Here is a 13,133-nt window from a genome sequence, read left to right as displayed (position 1 = left end):
CTGCTTACATCACCATTCTATGAAAAACTAACTGATACCAAAATAGCAAATGCTACTTTGCATTAACATAGTAGAGCGTGGTTTCGATCCATGGACCTCTGGGTCATGGGCCCAGCGAGCTTCCACTGCGCCACTCTGCATACATCACCGTTACATGAAAAACTAACTGATAGCAAAATAGCAAATGCTACTTTGCAATAACATAGCAGAGCGTGGTTTCGATCCACGGACCTCTGGGTTATGGGCCCAGCACGCTTCCACTGCGCCACTCTGTTTACATCACCATTATATGAAAAACTAACTGATACCAAAATAGCAAATGCTACTTTGCAATAACATAGCAGAGCGTGGTTTCGATCCACGGACCTCTGGGTTATGGGCCAAGCACGCTTCCACTGCGCCACTCTGCTTACATCACGATTATATGAAAAACTAACTGATACCAAAATAGCAAATGCTACTTTTCAATAACATAGCAGAGCGTGGTCTCGATCCACGGACCTCTGGGTTATGGGCCCAGCACGCTTCCATTGCGCCACTCTGCTTACATGATCATTGTATGAACAAACTAACTTATATCAAAATAGCAAGTGCTATTTTGCTTTAATTTAGCAGAGCGTGGTTTCGATCCACGGACCTCTGGGTCATGGGCCCAGCACGCTTCCACTCCGCCTTTCTGCTTACATCACCATTATATGAAAAACTAACTGATACCAAAATAGCAAATGCTACTTTGCAATAACATAGCAGAGCGTGGTTTCGATCCACGGACCTCTGGGTTATGGGCCCAGCACGCTTCCACTGCGCCACTCTGCTTACATCACCATTATATGAAAAACTAACTGATACCAAAATAGCAAATGCTACTTTTCAATAACATAGCAGAGCGTGGTCTCGATCCACGGACCTCTGGGTTATGGGCCCAGCACGCTTCCATTACGCCACTCTGCTTACATGATCATTGTATGAACAAACTAACTTATATCAAAATAGCAAGTGCTATTTTGCTTTAATTTAGCAGAGCGTGGTTTCGATCCACGGACCTCTGGGTCATGGGCCCAGCACGCTTCCACTCCGCCTTTCTGCTTACATCACCATTATATGAAAAACTAACTGATACCAAAATAGCAAATGCTACTTTGCAATAACTTAGCAGAGCGTGGTTTCGATTCACGGACCTCTGGGTTATGGGCCCAGCACGCTTCCACTGCGCCACTCTGCTTACATCACCATTATATGAAAAACTAACTGATAATAAAATAGCAAATGCTACTTTGCATTAACATAGCAGAGCGTGGTTTCGATCCACGGACCTCTGGGTTATGGGCCAAGCACGCTTCCACTGCGCCACTCTGCTTACATCACGATTATATGAAAAACTAACTGATACCAAAATAGCAAATGCTACTTTTCAATAACATAGCAGAGCGTGGTCTCGATCCACGGACCTCTGGGTTATGGGCCCAGCACGCTTCCATTGCGCCACTCTGCTTACATGATCATTGTATGAACAAACTAACTTATATCAAAATAGCAAGTGCTATTTTGCTTTAATTTAGCAGAGCGTGGTTTCGATCCACGGACCTCTGGGTCATGGGCCCAGCACGCTTCCACTCCGCCTTTCTGCTTACATCGCCATTATATGAAAAACTAACTGATACCAAAATAGCAAATGCTACTTTGCATTAAGATAGCAGAGCGTGGTTTCGATCCACGGACCTCTGGGTTTTGGGCCCAGCACGCTTCCACTGCGCCACTCTGCTTACATCACCATTATATGAAAAACTAACTGATACCAAAATAGCAAATGCTACTTTGCATTAACATAGTAGAGCGTGGTTTCGATCCATGGACCTCTGGGTCATGGGCCCAGCACGCTTCCACTGCGCCACTCTGCTTACATCACTATTCTATGAAAAACTAACTGATACCAAAATAGCAAATGCTACTTTGCATTAACATAGTAGAGCGTGGTTTCGATCCACGGACCTCTGGGTTATGGGCCAAGCACGCTTCCACTGCGCCACTCTGCTTACATCACGATTATATGAAAAACTAACTGATACCAAAATAGCAAATGCTACTTTTCAATAACATAGCAGAGCGTGGTCTCGATCCACGGACCTCTGGGTTATGGGCCCAGCACGCTTTCATTGCGCCACTCTGCTTACATGATCATTGTATGAACAAACTAACTTATATCAAAATAGCAAGTGCTATTTTGCTTTAATTTAGCAGAGCGTGGTTTCGATCCACGGACCTCTGGGTCATGGGCCCAGCACGCTTCCACTCCGCCATTCTGCTTACATCACCATTATATGAAAAACTAACTGATACCAAAATAGCAAATGCTACTTTGCAATAACATAGCAGAGCGTGGTTTCGATCCACGGACCTCTGGGTTATGGGCCCAGTACGCTTCCACTGCGCCACTCTGCTTACATCGCCATTATATGAAAAACTAACTGATACCAAAATAGCAAATGCTACTTTGCATTAACATAGCAGAGCGTGGTTTCGATCCACGGACCTCTGAGTTTTGGGCCCAGCACGCTTCCACTGCGCCACTCTGCTTACATCGCCATTATATGAAAAACTAACTGATACCAAAATAGCAAATGCTACTTTGCATTAACATAGCAGAGCGTGGTTTCGATCCACGGACCTCTGGGTTTTGGGCCCAGCACGCTTCCACTGCGCCACTCTGCTTACATCACCAGTATATGAAAAACTAACTGATACCAAAATAGCAAATGCTACTTTGCAATAACATAGCAGAGCGTGGTTTCGATCCACGGACCTCTGGGTTTTGGGCCCAGTACGCTTCCACTGCGCCACTCTGCATACATCACCGTTACATGAAAAACTAACTAATAGCAAAATAGCAAATGCTACTTTGCAATAACATAGCAGAGCGTGGTTTCGATTCACGGACCTCTGGGTTATGGGCCCAGCACGCTTCCACTGCGGCACTCTGCTTACATCACCACTATATGAAAAACTAACTGATACCAAAATAGCAAATGCTACTTTGCATTAACATAGCAGAGCGTGGTTTCGATCCACGGACCTCTGGGTTATGGGCCAAGCACGCTTCCACTGCGCCACTCTGCTTACATCACGATTATATGAAAAACTAACTGATACCAAAATAGCAAATGCTACTTTGCAATAACATAGCAGAGCGTGGTTTCGATCCACGGACCTCTGGGTTATGGGCCCAGTACGCTTCCACTGCGCCCCTCTGCTTACATCGCTATTATATGAAAAACTAACTGATACCAAAATAGCAAATGCTACTTTGCATTAACATAGCAGAGCGTGGTTTCGATCCACGGACCTCTGGGTTTTGGGCCCAGCACGCTTCCACTGCACCACTCTGCTTACATCACCAGTATATGAAAAACTAACTGATACCAAAATAGCAAATGCTACTTTGCAATAACATAGCAGAGCGTGGTTTCGATCCACGGACCTCTGGGTTATGGGCCCAGCAAGCTTCCACTGCGCTACTCTGCTAACATGATCATGGTATGAACAAACTAACTTATATCAAAATAGCAAGTGCTACTTTGCACTAACATAGCAGAGCGTGGTCTCGATCCACGGACCTCTGGGTTATGGGCCCACCACGCTTCCATTGCGCCACTCTGCTTACATGATCATTGTATGAAAAACTAACTGATAGCAAAATAGCAAGTGCTATTTTGCTTTAATTTAGCAGAGCGTGGTTTCGATCCACGGACCTCTGGGTTATGGGCCCAGCACGCTTCCACTGCGCCATTCTGCTTACATGATCATTGTATGAACAAACTAACTTATATCAAAATAGCAAGTGCTATTTTGCTTTAATTCAGCAGAGCGTAGTTTCGATCCACGGACCTCTGGGTCATGGGCCCAGCACGCTTCCACTGCGCCATTCTGCTTACATCACCATTTTATGAAAAACTAACTGATACCAAAATAGCAAATGCTACTTTGCAATAACATAGCAGAGCGTGGTTTCGATCCACGGACCTCTGGGTTATGGGCCCAGTACGCTTCCACTGCGCCACTCTGCTTACATCGACATTATATGAAAAACTAACTGATACCAAAATAGCAAATGCTACTTTGCATTAACATAGCAGAGCGTGGTGTCGATCCACGGACCTCTGGGTTTTGAGCCCAGCACGCTTCCACTGCGCCACTCTGCTTACATCACCATTATATGAAAAACTAACTGATACCAAAATAGCAAATGCTACTTTGCAATAACATAGCAGAGCGTGGTTTCGATCCACGGACCTCTGGGTTTTGGGCCCAGCACGCTTCCACTGCGCCACTCTGCTTACATCACCATTCTATGAAAAACTAACTGATACCAAAATAGCAAATGCTACTTAGCATTAACATAGTAGAGCGTGGTTTCGATCCATGGACCTCTGGGTCATGGGCCCAGCAAGCTTCCACTGCGCCACTCTGCATACATCACCGTTACATGAAAAACTAACTGATAGCAAAATAGCAAATGCTACTTTGCAATAACATAGCAGAGCGTGGTTTCGATCCACGGACCTCTGGGTTATGGGCCCAGCACGCTTCCACTGCGCCACTCTGCTTACATCACCATTATATGAAAAACTAACTGATACCAAAATAGCAAATGCTACTTTTCAATAACATAGCAGAGCGTGGTCTCGATCCACGGACCTCTGGGTTATGGGCCCAGCACGCTTCCATTGCGCCACTCTGCTTACATGATCATTGTATGAACAAACTAACTTATATCAAAATAGCAAGTGCTATTTTGCTTTAATTTAGCAGAGCGTGGTTTCAATCCACGGACCTCTGGGTCATGGGCCCAGCACGTTTCCACTCCGCCTTTCTGCTTACATCACCATTATATGAAAAACTAACTGATACCAAAATAGCAAATGCTACTTTGCAATAACATAGCAGAGCGTGGTTTCGATTCACGGACCTCTGGGTTATGGGCCCAGCACGCTTCCACTGCGCCACTCTGCTTACATCACCATTATATGAAAAACTAACTGATAATAAAATAGCAAATGCTACTTTGCATTAACATAGCAGAGCGTGGTTTCGATCCACGGACCTCTGGGTTATGGGCCAAGCACGCTTCCACTGCGCCACTCTGCTTACATCACCATTATATGAAAAACTAACTGATACCAAAATAGCAAATGCTACTTTTCAATAACATAGCAGAGCGTGGTCTCGATCCACGGACCTCTGGGTTATGGGCCCAGCACGCTTCCATTACGCCACTCTGCTTACATGATCATTGTATGAACAAACTAACTTATATCAAAATAGCAAGTGCTATTTTGCTTTAATTTAGCAGAGCGTGGTTTCAATCCACGGACCTCTGGGTCATGGGCCCAGCACGTTTCCACTCCGCCTTTCTGCTTACATCACCATTATATGAAAAACTAACTGATACCAAAATAGCAAATGCTACTTTGCAATAACATAGCAGAGCGTGGTTTCGATTCACGGACCTCTGGGTTATGGGCCCAGCACGCTTCCACTGCGCCACTCTGCTTACATCCCCATTATATGAAAAACTAACTGATAATAAAATAGCAAATGCTACTTTGCATTAACATAGCAGAGCGTGGTTTCGATCCACGGACCTCTGGGTTATGGGCCAAGCACGCTTCCACTGCGCCACTCTGCTTACATCACGATTATATGAAAAACTAACTGATACCAAAATAGCAAATGCTACTTTTCAATAACATAGCAGAGCGTGGTTTCGATCCACGGACCTCTGCGTTATGGGCCCAGCACGCTTCCATTGCGCCACTCTGCTTACATGATCATTGTATGAACAAACTAACTTATATCAAAATAGCAAGTGCTATTTTGCTTTAATTTAGCAGAGCGTGGTTTCGATCCACGGACCTCTGGGTCATGGGCCCAGCACGCTTCCACTCCGCCTTTCTGCTTACATCGCCATTATATGAAAAACTAACTGATACCAAAATAGCAAATGCTACTTTGCATTAAGATAGCAGAGCGTGGTTTCGATCCACGGACCTCTGGGTTTTGGGCCCAGCACGCTTCCACTGCGCCACTCTGCTTACATCACCATTATATGAAAAACTAACTGATACCAAAATAGCAAATGCTACTTTTCAATAACATAGCAGAGCGTGGTCTCGATCCACGGACCTCTGGGTTATGGGCCCAGCACGCTTCCATTGCGCCACTCTGCTTACATGATCATTGTATGAACAAACTAACTTATATCAAAATAGCAAGTGCTATTTTGCTTTAATTTAGCAGAGCGTGGTTTCGATCCACGGACCTCTGGGTCATGGGCCCAGCACGCTTCCACTCCGCCTTTCTGCTTACATCACCATTATATGAAAAACTAACTGATACCAAAATAGCAAATGCTACTTTGCAATAACATAGCAGAGCGTGGTTTCGATCCACGGACCTCTGGGTTATGGGCCCAGCACGTTTCCACTGCGCCACTCTGCTTACATCACCATTATATGAAAAACTAACTGATACCAAAATAGCAAATGCTACTTTTCAATAACATAGCAGAGCGTGGTCTCGATCCACGGACCTCTGGGTTATGGGCCCAGCACGCTTCCATTACGCCACTCTGCTTACATGATCATTGTATGAACAAACTAACTTATATCAAAATAGCAAGTGCTATTTTGCTTTAATTTAGCAGAGCGTGGTTTCAATCCACGGACCTCTGGGTCATGGGCCCAGCACGTTTCCACTCCGCCTTTCTGCTTACATCACCATTATATGAAAAACTAACTGATACCAAAATAGCAAATGCTACTTTGCAATAACATAGCAGAGCGTGGTTTCGATTCACGGACCTCTGGGTTATGGGCCCAGCACGCTTCCACTGCGCCACTCTGCTTACATCACCATTATATGAAAAACTAACTGATAATAAAATAGCAAATGCTACTTTGCATTAACATAGCAGAGCGTGGTTTCGATCCACGGACCTCTGGGTTATGGGCCAAGCACGCTTCCACTGCGCCACTCTGCTTACATCACGATTATATGAAAAACTAACTGATACCAAAATAGCAAATGCTACTTTTCAATAACATAGCAGAGCGTGGTTTCGATCCACGGACCTCTGCGTTATGGGCCCAGCACGCTTCCATTGCGCCACTCTGCTTACATGATCATTGTATGAACAAACTAACTTATATCAAAATAGCAAGTGCTATTTTGCTTTAATTTAGCAGAGCGTGGTTTCGATCCACGGACCTCTGGGTCATGGGCCCAGCACGCTTCCACTCCGCCTTTCTGCTTACATCGCCATTATATGAAAAACTAACTGATACCAAAATAGCAAATGCTACTTTGCATTAAGATAGCAGAGCGTGGTTTCGATCCACGGACCTCTGGGTTTTGGGCCCAGCACGCTTCCACTGCGCCACTCTGCTTACATCACCATTATATGAAAAACTAACTGATACCAAAATAGCAAATGCTACTTTTCAATAACATAGCAGAGCGTGGTCTCGATCCACGGACCTCTGGGTTATGGGCCCAGCACGCTTCCATTGCGCCACTCTGCTTACATGATCATTGTATGAACAAACTAACTTATATCAAACTAGCAAGTGCTATTTTGCTTTAATTTAGCAGAGCGTGGTTTCGATCCACGGACCTCTGGGTCATGGGCCCAGCACGCTTCCACTCCGCCATTCTGCTTACATCACCATTATATGAAAAACTAACTGATACCAAAATAGCAAATGCTACTTTGCAATAACATAGCAGAGCGTGGTTTCGATCCACGGACCTCTGGGTTATGGGCCCAGTACGCTTCCACTGCGCCACTCTGCTTACATCGCCATTATATGAAAAACTAACTGATACCAAAATAGCAAATGCTACTTTGCATTAACATAGCAGAGCGTGGTTTCGATCCACGGACCTCTGGGTTTTGGGCCCAGCACGCTTCCACTGCGCCACTCTGCTTACATCACCAGTATATGAAAAACTAACTGATACCAAAATAGCAAATGCTACTTTGCAATAACATAGCAGAGCGTGGTTTCGATCCACGGACCTCTGGGTTTTGGGCCCAGCACGCTTCCACTGCGCCACTCTGCTTACATCACTATTCTATGAAAAAATAACTGATACCAAAATAGCAAATGCTACTTTGCATTAACATAGTAGAGCGTGGTTTCGATCCATGGACCTCTGGGTCATGGGCCCAGCAAGTTTCCACTTCGCCACTCTGCATACATCACCGTTACATGAAAAACTAACTGTTAGCAAAATAGCAAATGCTACTTTGCAATAACATAGCAGAGCGTGTTTTCGATCCACGGACCTCTGGGTTATGGGCCCAGCACGCTTCCACTGCGCCACTCTGCTTACATCACCATTATATTAAAAACTAACTGATACCAAAATAGCAAATGCTACTTTGCAATAACATAGCAGAGCGTGGTTTCGATCCACGGACCTCTGGGTTTTGGGCCCAGCACGCTTCCACTGCGCCACTCTGCTTACATCACCATTCTATGAAAAACTAACTGATACCAAAATAGCAAATGCTACTTAGCATTAACATAGTAGAGCGTGGTTTCGATCCATGGACCTCTGGGTCATGGGCCCAGCAAGCTTCCACTGCGCCACTCTGCATACATCACCGTTACATGAAAAACTAACTGATAGCAAAATAGCAAATGCTACTTTGCAATAACATAGCAGAGCGTGGTTTCGATCCACGGACCTCTGGGTTATGGGCCCAGCACGCTTCCACTGCGGCACTCTGCTGACATAACCATTATATGAAAAACTAACTGATACCAAAATAGCAAATGCTACTTTGCAATAACATAGCAGAGCGTGGTTTCGATCCACGGACCTCTGGGTTATGGGCCAAGCACGCTTCCACTGCGCCACTCTGCTTACATCACGATTATATGAAAAACTAACTGATACCAAAATAGCAAATGCTACTTTTCAATAACATAGCAGAGCGTGGTCTCGATCCACGGACCTCTGGGTTATGGGCCCAGCACGCTTCCATTGCGCCACTCTGCTTACATGATCATTGTATGAACAAACTAACTTATATCAAAATAGCAAGTGCTATTTTGCTTTAATTTAGCAGAGCGTGGTTTCGATCCACGGACCTCTGGGTCATGGGCCCAGCACGCTTAAACTCCGCCTTTCTGCTTACATCACCATTATATGAAAAACTAACTGATACCAAAATAGCAAATGCTACTTTGCAATAACATAGCAGAGCGTGGTTTCGATCCACGGACCTCTGGGTTTTGGGCCCAGCACGCTTCCACTGCGCCACTCTGCTTACATCACCAGTATATGAAAAACTAACTGATACCAAAATAGCAAATGCTACTTTGCATTAACATAGCAGAGCGTGGTTTCGATCCACGGACCTCTGGGTTTTGGGCCCAGCACGCTTCCACTGCGCCACTCTGCTTACATCACTATTCTATGAAAAACTAACTGATACCAAAATAGCAAATGCTACTTTGCATTAACATAGTAGAGCGTGGTTTCGATCCATGGACCTCTGGGTCATGGGCCCAGCAAGTTTCCACTGCGCCACTCTGCATACATCACCGTTACATGAAAAACTAACTGTTAGCAAAATAGCAAATGCTACTTTGCAATAACATAGCAGAGCGTGGTTTCGATCCACGGACCTCTGGGTTATGGGCCCAGCACGCTTCCTCTGCGCCACTCTGCTTACATCACCATTCTATGAAAAACTAACTGATACCAAAATAGGAAATGCTACTTTGCCTTAACATAGCAGAGCGTGGTTTCGATCCACGGACCTCTGGGTTATGGGCCCAGCAAGCTTCCACTGCGCTACTCTGCTTACATGATCATGGTATGAACAAACTAACTTATATCAAAATAGCAAGTGCTACTTTGCATTAACATAGCAGAGCGTGGTTTCGATCCACGGACCTATGGGTTATGGGCCCAGCACGCTTCCACTGCGCCATTCTGCTTACATCACCATTATATGAAAAACTAACTGATACCAAAATAGCAAATGCTACTTTGCATTAACATAGCAGAGCGTGGTTTCGATCCACGGACCTCTGGGTTTTGGGCCCAGCACGCTTCCACTGCGCCACTCTGCTTACATCACCAGTATATGAAAAACTAACTGATACCAAAATAGCAAATGCTACTTTGCAATAACATAGCAGAGCGTGGTTTCGATCCACGGACCTCTGGGTTTTGGGCCCAGCACGCTTCCACTGCGCCACTCTGCTTACATCACCATTCTATGAAAAACTAACTGATACCAAAATAGCAAATGCTACTTAGCATTAACATAGTAGAGCGTGGTTTCGATCCATGGACCTCTGGGTCATGGGCCCAGCAAGCTTCCACTGCGCCACTCTGCATACATCACCGTTACATGAAAAACTAACTGATAGCAAAATAGCAAATGCTACTTTGCAATAACATAGCAGAGCGTGGTTTCGATCCACGGACCTCTGGGTTATGGGCCCAGCACGCTTCCACTGCGGCACTCTGCTGACATAACCATTATATGAAAAACTAACTGATACCAAAATAGCAAATGCTACTTTGCAATAACATAGCAGAGCGTGGTTTCGATCCACGGACCTCTGGGTTATGGGCCAAGCACGCTTCCACTGCGCCACTCTGCTTACATCACGATTATATGAAAAACTAACTGATACCAAAATAGCAAATGCTACTTTTCAATAACATAGCAGAGCGTGGTCTCGATCCACGGACCTCTGGGTTATGGGCCCAGCACGCTTCCATTGCGCCACTCTGCTTACATGATCATTGTATGAACAAACTAACTTATATCAAAATAGCAAGTGCTATTTTGCTTTAATTTAGCAGAGCGTGGTTTCGATCCACGGACCTCTGGGTCATGGGCCCAGCACGCTTAAACTCCGCCTTTCTGCTTACATCACCATTATATGAAAAACTAACTGATACCAAAATAGCAAATGCTACTTTGCAATAACATAGCAGAGCGTGGTTTCGATCCACGGACCTCTGGGTTTTGGGCCCAGCACGCTTCCACTGCGCCACTCTGCTTACATCACCAGTATATGAAAAACTAACTGATACCAAAATAGCAAATGCTACTTTGCATTAACATAGCAGAGCGTGGTTTCGATCCACGGACCTCTGGGTTTTGGGCCCAGCACGCTTCCACTGCGCCACTCTGCTTACATCACTATTCTATGAAAAACTAACTGATACCAAAATAGCAAATGCTACTTTGCATTAACATAGTAGAGCGTGGTTTCGATCCATGGACCTCTGGGTCATGGGCCCAGCAAGTTTCCACTGCGCCACTCTGCATACATCACCGTTACATGAAAAACTAACTGTTAGCAAAATAGCAAATGCTACTTTGCAATAACATAGCAGAGCGTGGTTTCGATCCACGGACCTCTGGGTTATGGGCCCAGCACGCTTCCTCTGCGCCACTCTGCTTACATCACCATTCTATGAAAAACTAACTGATACCAAAATAGGAAATGCTACTTTGCCTTAACATAGCAGAGCGTGGTTTCGATCCACGGACCTCTGGGTTATGGGCCCAGCAAGCTTCCACTGCGCTACTCTGCTTACATGATCATGGTATGAACAAACTAACTTATATCAAAATAGCAAGTGCTACTTTGCATTAACATAGCAGAGCGTGGTTTCGATCCACGGACCTATGGGTTATGGGCCCAGCACGCTTCCACTGCGCCATTCTGCTTACATCACCATTATATGAAAAACTAACTGATACCAAAATAGCAAATGCTACTTTGCATTAACATAGCAGAGCGTGGTTTCGATCCACGGACCTCTGGGTTTTGGGCCCAGCACGCTTCCACTGCGCCACTCTGCTTACATCACCAGTATATGAAAAACTAACTGATACCAAAATAGCAAATGCTACTTTGCAATAACATAGCAGAGCGTGGTTTCGATCCACGGACCTCTGGGTTTTGGGCCCAGCACGCTTCCACTGCGCCACTCTGCTTACATCACTATTCTATGAAAAACTAACTGATACCAAAATAGCAAATGCTACTTTGCATTAACATAGTAGAGCGTGGTTTCGATCCATTGACCTCTGGGTCATGGGCCCAGCAAGTTTCCACTGCGCCACTCTGCATACATCACCGTTACATGAAAAACTAACTGTTAGCAAAATAGCAAATGCTACTTTGCAATAACATAGCTGAGCGTGGTTTCGATCCACGGACCTCTGGGTTATGGGCCCAGCAAGCTTCCACTGCGCCACTCTGCTTACATCACCATTCTATGAAAAACTAACTGATACCAAAATAGGAAATGCTACTTTGCCTTAACATAGCAGAGCGTGGTTTCGATCCACGGACCTCTGGGTTATGGGCCCAGCAAGCTTCCACTGCGCTACTCTGCTTACATGATCATGGTATGAACAAACTAACTTATATCAAAATAGCAAGTGCTACTTTGCATTAACATAGCAGAGCGTGGTTTCGATCCACGGACCTATGGGTTATGGGCCCAGCACGCTTCCACTGCGCTACTCTGCTTACATGATCATGGTATGAACAAACTAACTTATATCAAAATAGCAAGTGCTACTTTGCATTAACATAGCAGAGCGTGGTTTCGATCCACGGACCTCTGGGTTATGGGCCAAGCACGCTTCCACTGCGCCACTCTGCTTACATCACGATTATATGAAAAACTAACTGATACCAAAATAGCAAATGCTACTTTTCAATAACATAGCAGAGCGTGGTCTCGATCCACGGACCTCTGGGTTATGAGCCCAGCACGCTTCCATTGCGCCACTCTGCTTACATGATCATTGTATGAACAAACTAACTTATATCAAAATAGCAAGTGCTATTTTGCTTTAATTTAGCAGAGCGTGGTTTCGATCCACGGACTTCTGGGTTATGGGCCCAGCACGCTTCCATTGCGCCACTCTGCTTACATGATCATTGTATGAACAAACTAACTTATATCAAAATAGCAAGTGCTATTTTGCTTTAATTTAGCAGAGCGTGGTTTCGATCCACGGACCTCTGGGTTTTGGGCCCAGCACGCTTCCACTGCGCCACTCTGCTTACATCACCATT

At 45.2% G+C, this 13,133-nt stretch overlaps 1 non-coding gene across 1 annotated transcript; it reads right to left on the bottom strand.

The window, feature by feature from the left end:
• Positions 1–12,777: 12,777 nt before the first annotated feature.
• TRNAM-CAU (transfer RNA methionine (anticodon CAU)) lies at positions 12,778–12,849 on the bottom strand. Its single transcript has one exon. It is a non-coding gene; the product is annotated as a tRNA-Met (tRNA).
• Positions 12,850–13,133: the final 284 nt, after the last annotated feature.

The sequence above is a fragment of the Phalangium opilio genome, unplaced genomic scaffold (assembly GCF_054372755.1).
Source record: "Phalangium opilio isolate 3A_F unplaced genomic scaffold, DU_Popi_V2 ptg000078l_1, whole genome shotgun sequence".
In the NCBI taxonomy this organism is placed as follows: domain Eukaryota; kingdom Metazoa; phylum Arthropoda; class Arachnida; order Opiliones; family Phalangiidae; genus Phalangium; species Phalangium opilio.
Note: the sequence above shows the minus strand (reverse complement) of the source record. Positions and strands in the feature narration are given on the sequence as shown.